The sequence below is a fragment of the Rousettus aegyptiacus genome, unplaced genomic scaffold, assembly GCF_014176215.1.
Source record: "Rousettus aegyptiacus isolate mRouAeg1 unplaced genomic scaffold, mRouAeg1.p scaffold_m13_p_9, whole genome shotgun sequence".
Taxonomy (NCBI): Eukaryota; Metazoa; Chordata; class Mammalia; order Chiroptera; family Pteropodidae; genus Rousettus; species Rousettus aegyptiacus.
In genome coordinates this window covers 25461889-25477498 of record NW_023416312.1, presented here as the reverse complement: position 1 = coordinate 25477498, position 15610 = coordinate 25461889, and the positions used below count along the sequence as shown (strand labels likewise).

General features: G+C 35.5%; 1 non-coding gene across 1 annotated transcript; it reads left to right on the top strand.

Annotated features, from left to right (window-relative positions):
• Positions 1 to 15240: 15240 nt before the first annotated feature.
• Positions 15241 to 15342, top strand: LOC118608146. Its single transcript, XR_004952941.1, has one exon. It is a non-coding gene; the product is annotated as a U6 spliceosomal RNA (small nuclear RNA).
• The last annotated feature ends 268 nt before the right edge of the window (positions 15343 to 15610 follow it).

Sequence of the window (15610 nt, the reverse complement as noted above, 5' to 3'; positions counted from 1 at the left end):
TTTATAGTCCTGAGTCTATAGCTTCTTTTTAATGACTTGACAGAACCACAGAATTTAAGAGCTAGAGGAAGGACATTTTAGAGATTAGATAGACCGAAAGTTTTCAAAAAATTAAATTCACAAACCTTTGTACAAACAAAATCTTACAATATGAAAAAAACAGATGAAAGTGGAATCACTCTGGTTGACATTGTGAGGGGCAAGGATTGAGGAAGCTTTACCTGTTGAGTGGCCTCTCATTCACTGGCACCCCTAAAAGGAGGTCAGAGAATCCCTAGTGCTCATACATTCCAATTTGAAAAGCAATGGTCTACTCCAACCTCCTCATGTTGATAGAAAGAGAGTTTTATGTTTTCTCCCCCAAAGTCTGGAAAATAATGTCCATATTATCCAACACCGACTTTAGCTTTCTTTTAAAAGCTAGTTATACTAATTCATAATGGCCACTTAGGCATTTACTTGAATGCTACTACTGAAAACAGGATTTCCAAAGTAAATTAATTAGATTAAAATAAAAAGGTATGATGAATATTCCCACTTAAAATTCATTACAATCACTTTAGATAATGGATTATCTTTTTTGCAAAAACAAGGGAAAGTATATAAGTAAAAGAGTAGAACCAAGGAGTGACTTAGGAGAACAAACTGCGAGATACAGATGTAAGAATCAGTAAAAAGTTCTTGAAGAAGGAGTAACTTAATATTGTATATATGTATAACCTCCCTGAAAGTATGAAGTCCAGAATGAACAAAGCGGAAATTATAGGATAAGGCTTAGAGGACAATTATTGTATTTATTTAGCATAGCTCAGCTGAGTAGTCAAGAATGCAAGTTGAATTAGTACACTGACTTTGGCCAAATGATCTTATGGTACTCTTTAACTCCACAGTTCTAATGAATGGTGATGTGTATTCCAGAGACTTCTAAAGAACATAAGAGTGACCAACCGTTGGGATGTCTACTAATTAAAAAACTAAAAAGAAAACAAACAAACAAAAAAGCAAACAAAAAGATGATACTGCTTTTGCTTTTTGCAATGTTTCTTCTGAGGAAATTTTTGTTAAACCTCACTGTTACCTATAGTCCACTTTCCCCCCTCATTTTCCCTCTAGCCAAGAGTATAGGCACCGATATAATGACTCACTGGTTCATCTAGAGGCCCTACTACTTTTATTTGCATCACTGCTTGTTTTCTTGGCATAGTAATATTTATGAAATGTTAACACTTCTTTCTATGAGAGCATTTTTTTGGATCCTCTGAGGATGGCTTGGTTCTGAACATAATTCTTTAATCTCATAATGTTTTCAGTTTTGTATTCATTTAACAGTCATAATTTAGGTCATTTGAAGAGGCTTTCAGAAAGCATCAGTAGTAGTTTTCATTATTTAACAGCTTTTCACACACAAAAAAATCAATATGATGAAATGCATTCTTCACTGGTACTTCAATATACAGATCTGTACTCTGCTTTAGCCAACTGAAAATAATTCCTGTGGGCTGGTCAACCCTTACTCAGGGTCAGCTTGGCTACAATAAATTGAAACTTCAGTACTTTTGAGAATTACAGTGGTGTTCCTCAGGTGCTGAGAGTGGCTATCGAAAGCCCCATCCCAAGCCTTTCATCAAAACAGAAGGGATCTCTCATTTAATGCTGCTCCATAGAAGTATAATCATGCTTTTTTCTTTGATTCTTCTTCATCCCTGGCAATCTACATTCCATGAGTCATGAAGACAACCATTCCCCTAGCCTTAAATTCTGTTTTTTAACACTTATTTTGGTTAGTTATTGTTCTGTAACAAAACACTCCAAACTCAATGGCATAAACAACAATCATTTAACTCACAGATTCTGTGGGTCAGGAATATAGATGAGGCCTGGCAGGGATGGCTTCTCTATGTGCTACAATTGGGGGGCACATAGATTGAGTTTCAGCTGGAGGTAACTCAAATGGCTGTAGGTTAGAATTATCTGGAGACCTCTTCATTCACCCATGTGGCACCTGGGTGGGGATAACTTTGAGGCTGGAACACCTACATTTGGCCTCTCTGTGTGACTTGGATTTCCTCCCAACACGAAGCCTAGATTCTAACACACAATGTCCTGAGAAGTAGCATATAGAGAAAGAGTATTTCAAGGGAACTCGACAAAAGCTGCATGGTGTCTTTTGACATAGCCTTAGATATCATGCAAGATTACTTTCATTACATTCCATCAGTTACAAGCAAGTCACAAATGCCAGCCCACAGTCAAGGGGAGGGACTTCTTGATGAGGGAATGGTAAGTCCTCATTGCAGAGGAGCACATGGGATGGGAGATATGCTATTATACTCTTTGGAGAAAACAATCTGCCACAACATCTTTTGATGGTTGTTTTGCTTTCTGTTTTCTGACCACTCAGCAAAATCCCTCATCTGTACCCTGGCTATCTTCCAATCACAGAGTAATAGCTACCTCCACAATAGTATCTCTATTTTTTTAAACACAAATTTATTATTTTACAGTTTTGTACATCCAACACAGGTCTCACCAAGCTAAAATTAATGGGTCTGCAGGTTTGTGTTCTTTTCTGGAGGCCCTAAGGGAGAATCTGTCTCTTTGTTTATTCAAGTTGCTGACAGAATTCCTTGTGGTTATAGGACCGAGATCTCATTTCCTTGCTGGATGTCAGCTGAGGGCTGTTCTCAGTTCCCAGAGGTCTACTGAACTCCTTGGCTCACAGCTCCCTCTACAAATCTTCAAAGCCAGCAATGGTGGATGGTTCGAGTCCCTGTCACACTTTGCCTTCTCCCTCCTCTACTTTCATTGTATTTCTATGACCTCTTCTTCTGCCTTTCTCTTCCATTTTTAATTGATTACATTAGGCCTACCCAGATAATCCAGAATAATCTCTTTATCTTAAAATCTGTAACCTTAATCCATCTACAAAGTCTCTTTTGCCACATAACATAACATACAAAGATATAATATCAAGGATTAGGGTGCGGACATCTTGAGAGGGAGACATTATTCAATCAGTGACAATGACCCCAGGTAGGAGCATCATTTCTTTATTTTGTTTTTTATTACTGTGGTAAATATGTATATGATATATATGCATGCATGGAATTTTTGAGTGTTCAATTCAGTGGCATTAATTATATTCACAATGTTGTGCACCTATCACCACTTTCCATTTCCAAAATCCTCTCATCATTTCAAACAGAAACCATTAAGAAAAAAACATCCCTCTTCCCCCTCCTTTTAGGTAACTGCTTTTTGTCTCTATGAATTTGCCTGTTCTAGATATTTCAAAAAAGTGGAAACAAACATTTGTTCTTTTGTGTCTCATTTCACTCAGTGTAATGTTTTCAGAGTTTATCCATGTTGTAGCATGTATCGAAACTTCATTTATTTCCATGGATGAATAATATCTTAATGTATATATATTACACATTTTATTTATTCATTCATCTGTTGATTAACATTTGGATTGTTTCCATTCTGGCTATTATGAATAATGCTGCTATGGACATTGACATACAAGTATTTGTTTGAATCCCTGATTTCAGTTTTTTGGGGTAAATACCTAGGAGTGGAATTGCAGGGTCATATGGTAATTCTGATTAACTTTTTGAGAAAAAGGCCAAACTGCTTTCAACAGTAACTTCAGCATTTTACATCCCCACTAGGAACATACTAAAGTTCTAATTTCTCCACATCATCACTAACACTTGTTTTTATTTTTAAAAATTTTTTTAATTGAAGAAATGATTTAAAATTTTTTTCATCTATCCCTCCCTTCCTCCCTCTCCCTACCCCGTGGTATGTTTTTAATTTTTTTAAATAACCATCCTAATAGGTATGAAGTGATATCTCATACAGGTTTTGATTTTCATTTCTCTAATGACTAATGATGTCGAGCACCTTTTTATGAGCTTATTGGCCATTTGTACATCTTCTTTGGAAAAATGTTTGCCTAAGTCCTTTGTCCATTTTTAACTTGGGTTGTTTGTCCTTTCGTTGTTGAGTTTTTATATATTTGTCTTTATATATTCCAGATATTAAATGTTTATCAAATATATGATTTGGAAATGTTTTCTCCCATTTTATGAGTTGACTTTTTACTTTCCCTTTTTAATATTTTTGGCTTCTTACTCTCTTAATAGTATCCTTAGATACACAAAAGTTTTTAATTTTTTCCTAGCTTTATCAAAGTATAATAGACAATTAGTTGCTCATATTTACATTGGACAATTCAATGAAGTTTTTTCCAATTATAGTTGGCATACAATAATGCATTAGTTTCAGTTGTACAGCACAGCGATTTCAGATGTATATAACTCATGAAGTGGTCACCCCACTAAATCTAGTACCCGTCTTCCTCCTTACATATTTATTACAACATTGTTGACTATTTTCCTTATGCTACATTTTATATCTCCATGATTTTTTTGTAACTATCCATTTGTATTTCTTAATCCTTTCACTCTTTTTACTAACCCCTACAAACCCCCTCCTGTCTAGTAGCCCTCAAAATATTTTCTGTATTTATGAGTTTGTTTCCATTTTTGTTGTTGTTTATTTTGTTCTTTCGATTCCGCATGTACATGAAATCATATAATATTTGTCTTTCTCTATCTGACTTACTTTATTCAGTGCAATACACTCTAGGTCCATCAGGCCATATCTTTTTCCATCCCCTTTTAGTGTGTGTGTGTGTGTCTTTTAATCTGAAGTGAGTCTCTTACAGGCAGTATATGTAGGGGTCTTGTTTTCTTATCCATTCAGAAACTCTATCTTTTGGTTGGAGCACTTAATTCTTTTCCATTTGAGGTACTTGTTAATAGGAATGTAGTTATTACCATTCTTTATTCCTATTTTGATACATGTTTCTTCTTCTTAAAGAAGTCCCTCCAACAATTCCTGTAATATTGGCTTGCTATTCATAAATTCCTTTAGGTTATTTTTTCTGGGAAGGTCTTTATCTGTCCGTTGACTCTAAATGATAGCTTTGCTAGATAAAGTACTCTTGGTTATAGATCATTGGTTTTCATCATGTTGAATATTTTGTGCCAAGCCCTTCTGTCTTGCAAAGTCTCTTTTGAGAAATGAGCTGCCAGTCTCACGATTGCTCCCTTGCAGGTAACTAACCGCTTTTCTCTTGCTACTTTTAAGATTCTCTCTTTGTATTTAACCTTCGGCATTTTAATTATGGTTTGATTTGATGTGGGCCTCCTTGGGTTCCTGGTTTTTGAGACTCTCAGAGCTTCCTGGGGTTGTATGTCTATTTCCTTCACCAGGTTAGGGAAGTTATCCATCATTATTTCTTCAAAAATATTTTCAACTTCTTGTTCTACCTCTTCAGGGACTTGTATGACACAGATGCTATTACCCTTAATTTTGCCCCATAGGCTCCTTAAATCATTATTATATTTCTGGTGACTTTTTCTTGCCATTCTCATTGGTTGTCCTTGGCTTCCCTATCCTCTATATCAGTGTTTCGATCCTCTTCTTCTTCCAGACTATTGATTCCCTCTAATATACTCTTCATTTCAGGTAATGTATTATTCATTTATGACTGGATTCCCTTTATAATTTCCATTTACATTTTTATGTTTTTTTACTTCTTTGTTAAAGTTGTCACTGAGTTTATTTACACTTCCCTTAATTTCATTGAGCATCTTTATAACTAGTGTTTTTAACTTTGCATCTGTTGGATGGCTTGACTACATTTTTCCTCGATCGAAGTTCTGTTCTTTCATATGGTTTCTACTTCATTATCTTCTCATTTTGGCTGTCTTTCTGTGTCTATTTCTACGTACTAAGCAAAGCTCCTAAGTCTCCTTGTCTTATTAGCATGGCTTTGTGTAGTAGGTGTCCAGGAACCCAGTCCTGAGGGGATTAGCAGCAGGCCAATTTTAACCCAAGCCTATGCCCCTCCAGGGACACCTGTTAAGATTCAGCAAGCAATCCACAGATGCTGTGCTTATAGTTGCCTCAAGAAGTCACACCAGAAACTGAGGTTAGCTGCCATCAGTGTAAGTCTTTGTGCTGCTCAAAAGGTGGCACAGGACTCCCAGGAGACACCACTGGATGTGGCGTGGGTAGGGCCATGGGGGAGGAGGGGTTTCAGGGAATCCTCTGGGTGGAGCAACCTCTGTTATCTAGTTGGATGATGTCTCTGCTATGGCGGTGCTGTGTCCAAACACTGGGAGCGGGGAGGGCTCAACAGAGGAACAATGGATACCACCAGCACTTGTGCCCAGGAGAAAATCTCACCTCTGGCCCCTCACTATGATAATTCAGTGTCCCCCTATAAGTCCCCGGTGCCCCCGAGCAGTTGACTGGACACTGGTGCTCAGAGTAACGAGGTCCATCACCATGAAAGGCCAATCACAGACACAACACCTTTAAGAGGTATCTGCAGATGCCGGCTGACACTGCTGTAGCCTCTGTGCAAATCAGCGACTTGGCACCAGGTAGCCTCGTTTCTTCAACTCCTCCTACCTCCAACATTGCAGTGTGATTTCTTATTTCTCTCCCTAGTTGTAGGGCTTCTGTTCATCTATACTCTAGGTGACTCTGCTTGCTGTTTGCTTCATAGTTCCATCCCAACTTTGATTTGGTCACAAAAGGGAATGAACGTAACTTCTATCATCTATGCCATTTTTCCCAGTCTATCCCCAAAATTTTTTTTTAAGTTTATTGGGGTAACATTGGTTAATACAATTATATAATTTCAGGTGTACATTATAATTTGACATCTATAAATTCTATTGTGTGATAATCATCCAGAGTCCAGTTTCCTTCAGCTACCATATGTTTGACCCCTCTTAACCTCTTCACCCTCCCTCAACCCCTCATTACTTAACCCCCTCACCTCACTCATCTACCTCTTCCTTCTTCCCCCACCCCCTACCCTCTGGTAACCACTAGTCCATTGTTCATGTCCCTGAGTCTCTGTCCTGTTGATATGTTGCTTTTAGGTTTATATCCCAAATGTAAGTGATAGCATGTGATTTTCAACTTTTTCTGTCTGGTGTATTTAGCTTAGCATGATTATCTCGAGTTCCATCCATGTTGTTGCAACTGGCAGTATTTCATCTCTTCTTATGGCTGAGTAATATTCCATTGTATATATGTACCACCGCTTCTTTAACCAATCATCTATCATAGAACACTTCAGTTGCTTCCATATCCTGGCCAATGTGAATAGTGCTGCTATGAACATCTCTGTGCAAATGTCTTTTCAGATATGGGTTTTGAAGACTTTGGGGTAAATACCCAGTAGAGGGATTGCTGGATCATATGGTAGATCAATTCTTAAATTTTTTAGGAACCTCATATTGTTTTCCATAGTGGCTGTACCAATTTGCAGTCCCACCAGCAGTGTATGAGGATTTCTTTTTCTCTACATCCCCTCCAACATGTGTTATTACTTGTCCTGTTGATTACAGCTATTCTAACAGGTGTGAGATGGTATCTCATTGCGATTTAGATTTGCATTTCCCTAATAGTTAGTCATGTCAAGCATCTTTTCATAATTTGGCCATTTGTATGTCCTCTAGGGAGAAGTGACTGTTCATGTCCTCTGGCCATTTTTTGATTGGATTATTTGGTTTTTGTTGTCCTTGTTGTTGTCATTGAGTCATATGAGTTCTTTGTATATTTTGGATATTAGGTCCTTATTGGAAGCATTGCTTGCAAATATATTTTCTCATTCGAATAGTCATCTCTTTACCTTGTCAATGATTTCTTTTGCTTTGCAGAAGCTTGTCAGTTTGATATAGCCCATTCATTTATTTTTACTTTTACTTCCCTTGCCTTTGAGATCAAATTCATAAAAATCTTCTTTAAGTCTAAAGTCCATGAGTTTAGTTCCTATGTTTTCTTCTATGCATTTTATTGTTTCAGGTCTTAGACTCAAGTCCTTAATCCACTTCGAGTTAATGTGGGTGTATGGCGATAGACAATAGTCTAATTTCATTCTTTTGTAGCTGGCCTTCCAACATTCCCAGTACCATTTCTTGAAAAGGCTTTCCTTCCTCCACTGTATGTTTTTGGCTTTTCTGTCAAAAATTATTTGCCCATATAAATATGGGTTTATTTCTCGACTCTTGATTCTGTTCCACTGGTCCATGTGTCTGTTTTGTTGCCAATACCATGCCGTTTTGATGACTGTTGCTTTGTAGTATAATTTGAAATTGGGCGGAGTGATGCCTCCAGCCTCGTTCTTTTTTCTCAGTATGGCTTTGGCAATCCATGGTCTTTGTGCTTCCATACAAGTATGATGCTTTTTTATTCTATTTCTTTAAAAAATGTCGATGGGATTTTGATGGAGATTGCCTTAAATCTGAATAATGCTTGAGGTAATGTGATCATTTAAGTGTGTTGATTCTTCCAACCTAAGAACATGGAATACCTTTCCGTATCATTGTATCTTCTTCAATTTCTTTTAATAGGGTCTTATAGTTTTCATTATTTAGGTCCTTCACATGTTTCGTTAAATTTATTCCTAGGTATTTTATTCTTTTTGTTGCAATTCCAAAAGGAATTATTTTTTCCACTTCTTTTTCTGACACTTCATTATTAGAGTATAGGAACGTTATGGATATTTGAACATTGATTTTATATCCAAAGACTTTACTGTATTTGCTTATTGTTTCTAGTAGTGTTCTTGTGGAGTCTTTAGGGTTTTCTATATAGACAATCATGTCATCCGCAAATAGTGACAGTTGGACTTCTTCATTTCCTATTTGGACGACTTCTATATCTTTCTCTTCTCTGATTGCACTCACTAGGACCTACAATTTTATAATGAATAACAGTGGAGATAGTGGAAAGCCTTGCCTGGTTCCTGATCTTAGAGGGAAGGTTTTTAGAGTTTCACCATTAACTATAATGTTGGTTGAGGGTTCGTCATAGATGGCTTTTATTATGTTAAAGTACTTTTCTACTATGCCAATTTTGTTAAGTGTTTTGATCGTAAATGGATGCTGTATCATGTCGAAGGCTTTTTCTGCATCTATTGATATGATCACATGATTCTTCTTTTTTAATTTGTTTTATGTATCACCTTAATTGATTTGCATACGTTGAACCATCCCTGTGCCTCTGGGATGAAGCCCAATTGATCATGGTGTATAATTGTTTTAATATGTTGCTGTATTCAGTTAACCAGTATCTTATTTAGGATTTTTCCATCTGTGTTCATGAGAGAGATTGGTCTATAGTTTTCTTTTTTGTGTGTTATCTTTACAAGGTTTTGGTGTCAGAGTAATATTGGCCTCATAAAATGAGTTGGTAAGTATTGCCTCCTCTTTGAATTTTCGGAAGAGTTTTAGAAGAATAGGTATTAAATCTTTGAATGTTTGTAGAATTCACTAGTGAAGCCATCTGGTCCTGGACTTTTACTTTTCAGTAGGTTTTTGATGATTGTTTCAACTTCCATACTACTGATCGGTCTATTTTGGTTTTCCAGACCCTCTTGATTCAGTCTAGGAAGATTGTATTTTTCTAACTAGTGGTCCATTTATTCTAGGTTATTAAATTTGGTGTTATATAATTTTCATAGTATTCTTGTATGATCCTTTCTATTTCTGTAGTGTTTGTCGTAATTTCCCCTTTTTCATCCCTGATTTTGTTTATTTGTGACCTTTCTCTTTTTTCTTTTGTGAGTCTAGCCAGGGATTTGTCAATTTTATTAGCCTCTAAAAGAACCAGTTCTTTGTTGTATTTATTTTTTCTATTGTATATTTGTTTCAATTTTATTTATTTATGTTCTAATTTTGATGATTTCTTTCCTTCTGTGACTTTAGGCTCCATTTGTTGTTTCTTTTCTAGATTTTTTTTAAATGAAGCATTAGGTTGTTTATTGGACTCATTCTTGGTTTTGGAGATAGGCCTGCACTGACATGAACTTTCTTCTTATGACCACTTTTGCTCTGTCTCCAAAGTTTTGATATATTTTATTATCATTTTCTTTCATTTCTATGTATGTCTTGTTCAGTCATTTTATTTCCTCTCTGACCCAGTCATTCTTCAGTAGAATGTTGTTTAATCTCCATGTTTTTGTGGTTCTTCCAGCTTTCTTTTTTACAGCTGGTCTCCAGCTTCAAAGCATTATGATCAGAGAATATAGCTGGTACGATTCCAATCCTCTTATATTGTTCAGGCACTCTCTGTATCCCTGTATGTGATCAACTTTTGAGAATGTTCCATGTGCACAGAGATGAATGTATAAGCAGCTGTTTTGGGATGAAAGTCTCTGTAAATGTCAATTATGTCCAGTTGGTCTAATGTGTCATTTAAGGATGTTATTTCCTTATTGATTTTCTGTTTGGATTATCTGTCCATATCCGACAGTGGGGTATTTAGGTGCTCTACTACGATAGTGTTTTGGTCTTTTTCTCCCTTTAGTTCTGTTAGTAATTGCTTTACATATTTCAAAAGCATAGATATTAATGTGTTATATTTTCTTGGTGTATGATTCCCTTTTTCATGATGAAGTGTCCCTCAGTATCTTTCTTTACCATTTTTCATTTTGAAGTCTATTTCGTCTGATATTAGTACCACTACTTTCACTTTTCTCTGAATGCTATTTGCTTGAAATATCATTTTCTACCCTTTCATTCTGAGTATATATTTGTCTTTGGAGCTGAGATGTGTTTCCTGGAAGCAGCATATGGTCAGGTTTTGTTTTTTGATCCAATCTGCAACTCTGTGCCTTTTTATTGGTGCATTCAGTCCATTTACATTTAGCGTGATTATTGAAATATGAGGTCTTCTTATAGACATTTTATCTTTTGCTTTTTGAGAGCTCAGTATTTTCATTGTTCCCTTTTCTTTGTGTTTCAGTTTTCTTTATTTTGGTTGGCTTTTGTGGGTTTTGCATCTGGTCCTTCTTGTTTTATGTTTTATACTTCAGTTCTGACTTTAGTTTGTGATTACCATTACAAATATATATATACACATATATATACACACACGTACATATATATATACACATATATATATGTATATATGTATGTGTGTGTGTGTATACGGTTGTATATTTTCTTCTGTGAGTGTCTTATCTCCATTCCCCTTTGTGAATTTGGATCTTTGAATCCTCCCATTTTCAGTCATTGTTGTCTCAATTTGTCCCTATGTATGCTGAACGTTTATTACTATCTTGCTATAGCAGATATTTTCTTAATGTTTAAGCTTGTAATGCCCTGTTTTAGTAAGGGCTACACTCCTCTGCTTTTTTTAACCTGCTAGTCAACTTATTCTTAATTGTTTTTTTTTTCATTTTGTTTTAGGTAAGCTGCCCTCTTTCAGTATTTCCTGTAATGCAGGCTTCATAGTGGAGAATTTCCTCAATTTTTGTATTTCTGGAAAGTTCTTTAGTTCTTCTTCATATCTAAAGGAGAACTTAGCTGAATACATTATTCTTGGTTGGTAGTTTTTTTCATTTTATACTTTGAATATTTGGTTCCACTCCTTTCTGGTTTGTAAGGTTTGTGCTGTGAAGTCTTACAATAATCTAATGGATTTTCCTTTTTAGGTTATTATCTTCTTTTCCCTGGCTGCCCTAAGAATTCTTTCTTTGTCATTGATTTTTGATAATTTTAATACTATGTGTCTTGATGAAGGCCCTTTTGGATTGAGATAATTGGGTGTTTTGTTGACTTCTTGAATGCCAAGCTCCAGCTCATTCCTTAGATTTGGGAAATTTTCGACCACTATTTGTCTGAACTGCTTTCTAATCCATGCTCTTTTTCCTCCATTTTGAGAATTTTATTTTTCCTATGTTTCCTCTCCTAAGCAGCTAGTTTTTTGTGTTTTTCTTTCATTAATTTTTATTCTTTTGTTTCTCTCTTCCTTTTTCTAATTTATTTCTAGTTTTCTGTCTTTGATATCACTGATCCTTTCCACCATTTGGTCGACTCTATTTTCCAAGCTTGTTCTTTCATTTTTCAGCTCTTGCAGTGTGTTCTTCATCTCCAGAAGTTCTATTTGGTTCTGTTTGAGATTTTCAATCTTTTTGGTAAAAAACTAATTCTGGTGATCTATTTGTTTCAATTCCAGAATTGTTGGTATGAATTATTTTGGATCTCACTGAGTTTTTTCAAAAGTACCATTTTGAATTCTCTGTCATTTAAGCGTATATTTCTCTGTCTTTAAGCTAATTTTCTGGAGATTTTTTCTTTCTTTCTGAGATGCCTTGTCACCTTTGTTATTCATGGTGTTTAATGGACTATTTCTCTGCCTGAGCATTAATAAAAGTGTATTCCGCTTTTTCCCAGTAAGAAGATTATATAAAGTCCTCTGTTTATCCTATGGCATCTCTCATGCACAGATCCCAAACTCAGATGTGCTGGTGTGCAGGTTTGGTGTTTTTATTGATTTTTTTTGGTGTTCAGCTTATTGAATTTGCAAGGAGAAAGATCTGGGGATCTCTCTCACTCCACCATGTTTCTGACATCACTCCCCAATTTCATTCTTTTGCAGGTTGGTACCCAGTTGTCTCAGCACCATTTGTTGAAAAGACTCTTCTTTCCCCCATTGATGGTATTTGCACTATTGCTGAAAAGGTATAGAACACTTCTATATTTCTGAGCAACTTTCATAGTATAATCACTATTTGTTGCTTCTTTAATTTTTACCCTTTTATTCTCATTAGCCATGTAATCCTATCCTCAAAACACCACAGCACTTCCTCTAACCTAAGGTTAAGGCTATTTCTCTCAGTAGTCATAGTTCAATTAATTTGGTCTCTTCCCAAGTCCCACCATACTGTCACATAATTCTTCACTGTACTGTACATTTTCTCCTGGTAGAGAATGTCCTATTGACACACATCTATAAATTATACCCATACTCTTCTTTCAATGACCTTTAAAAAAGCAACCTCCCCTCCTTTGTCACAGGTTGTCAGAAGTAGCTGGAAGAACTTTCGAGGCCCTACCTCTAATTTTTCTCCCACGGTCATGGGTTCCACTGTGGCTTCAAGTTAGACTCATTCATTTATGTATTTATTCATTCAACAAATACTTCTTAAATCCTTCTAAATGCCAGACATTGAATTTAAGGCTGGAATTTTCCAGTGTGCCCAATTTCTTTGGAGTGTATTTTATTCAGGTTAGCTCTTTGGTTATCTATTCCAGCTCTTCCCTGTGGTTGTAGTGTTTTAAGTGCCTTTGACTTCATGCCTATCTTTCCTCAAGTTCCTGACAATATGCCCTGGGTTTGAGCCCTGTGCTCACTGCATGGCTAGAAACAGGGATCACATAATTTTTCTAAAAAAAAACATTATTTTTCTCTTTATGATATAAAAAGTAGCTATCTTGTATTGACACCTACTATGTGCTGGGTGTTGAGCTGGACACTGGTTATCTTTAATGCTTATTCGGCTAATCATTGTTCCAGGCACTGAGGATACAGTGGTGAACAAAACAAAAAGTTCCTGCCTGAAAGGAGCTTATGTTCTCTCACAGTCTTTAACATGATTCAAAAGAGTACAGAGAAGTTAAGTAACCTGCTGCAAACTACACAGCTATGAAGTGGCACAGCTGGAATTTGCACTTAATTCTCTGATCCCAGCATGTATACTCTCCCTACTAAATCAAGCTACCTCTCATGGTCTCACTCCAGGCAGTAACTCACATTTTCTATGACAGAATTTCTCAACCTCAAAACTTTCACATTTTACAAATCTATTAAAACCTTGATTAATGATAACAATTGCAGAATGTAATTTAAAGGTTAACTAGAAATTTTTATTTGTTTTTACCTTAATTCTTAATATCCTTTAAAAATATTTTAGTTAACTTTCCTTCTTTTATAAAAATAGTAATAATGCTCCTTTAGATAATTCAAGGTTTTCCTTTACCTTAGGGTTATTATTCTAGGTAGCACTGTAGATTCCCAGTATAGCAGAGAGAAAAAATAAAGTAAATTGTATTAAAATTCACTGACCCAAAGAAATATACTTGAAGGTAATGTTTGAAGGTAATGTTTAAATTTTTATTACATCCTTGATATAAACTGATTTTGTCTTTTGTCTTTTTATTTTTTACCAAAAAGGGTAATGCTAGAAATCTGTTTAAGTTTAAATCAATGCTCCTTGAGTTAGTAGACAGTATTCTAATCTTGGCTCTTCTACAATGAATTAGATAAACTCGTGCAACTTAGGTCTGTAAAATGGAGAATGGATTAAGCGCGATACTGTTTGTGTAGTGCTTTACATTTTCAAGTGCACTATTTGTATATTATCTGACTTGATCATAACAATTAGTTCATTATCCTAATTTTCTATATGTTTCAAATTAGGTTCTGGGACATGCACAAGTGGCAGAGACTTAATTTTAACCTTAATCTTCAGACTCTAACCCCATGCTCTTTCAGAGATGAGAGAAACTCCAATGTCCCCTGCAATTCTAACAATTTAAAATTCTTATAGCCAGACTACTTGGGTTTTGATTAATCTAGGTTCTATTTACTTGACTCTATTTTATCATCTTTCTGAATACATGCTAAAAGGTCCATTAATATGAACAATATAATTATGTCAAAATTTGTTGAAATTCGAGTTCCTAGAAATCAAGAACTTTTTACCTTCTTAAAAAATAGCTTAAATATGAATAATTCATATTTATTGGGCTCTTACTTTGAGTCAGGCACTATTCTATCCTCTTTATACATATTAACTCATTTAAGTCTTCAAACAACCCTATGAAGTAGGTAACATTATGATGCTTATTTTTTAGATAATGAAAACTAAGACACAATGAAGTTCAGCATCTTAACTAAGATCCCATGGTCTGTAAGAGTGCATTATTTGCTTACAATTTTTCTTTATTGTCTTTTCCTCTCTCCATAGAAGCATTCTTCCCTGTTTTGTTGACATAAGCTTTGGCCAATAGAATGTTAGTTGGGATGACATAAGTAAAGGTTTTAAATATGCCTGTGTGGTTTTACTTTATGTCTTGCACTTCTTCCATCTACCGTGAGGAAACATATCCTGAACAGCTTTTTCAGAATGAGGAGATAATGTGGAACAGACTGAAACCCATCCTACAGCCTGGACCCAAGCTTAGCTGATCCCACATTCAATACACTGGTTTGCAAGTGAGAAAAATAAGGGAGATTTGATAGTTACTTGGTACACAGCATTATTTCAGCAAAATTGTGACTAATATACACAGCTAAAATGAGGCACCAGCAGAACTCAAACCACATAGCCTATATTTGTTTGAACCACTTCAAATCAATTGGAGCCACTGCTCTAAAAGTACTCAGTTCACAATACAGAAAAGATTAGCATGGCCTCTGTACAAAAATGACATGCAAATTTGTGAATTGTTCCATATTTTTAACATACAGCGTAGAGAATATAGTCGATAATATAGTAACTATGTATGGTGATAAATGGTTACTAGGCATTGTGGTGATCACTTCATAAGCTATATAAATGTATAGTCACTATGTTGTACACCTGGAACTAATATATTCTATATCAACAATACATAAATAAATAAATAAACAAACAAATAAACAAACATAACTCAGTTCGCAACTATTTAACCTGGAATACAGGCTACCTATACTCAAAATATTGCACTTTGAAAGCATGTCTAGGACA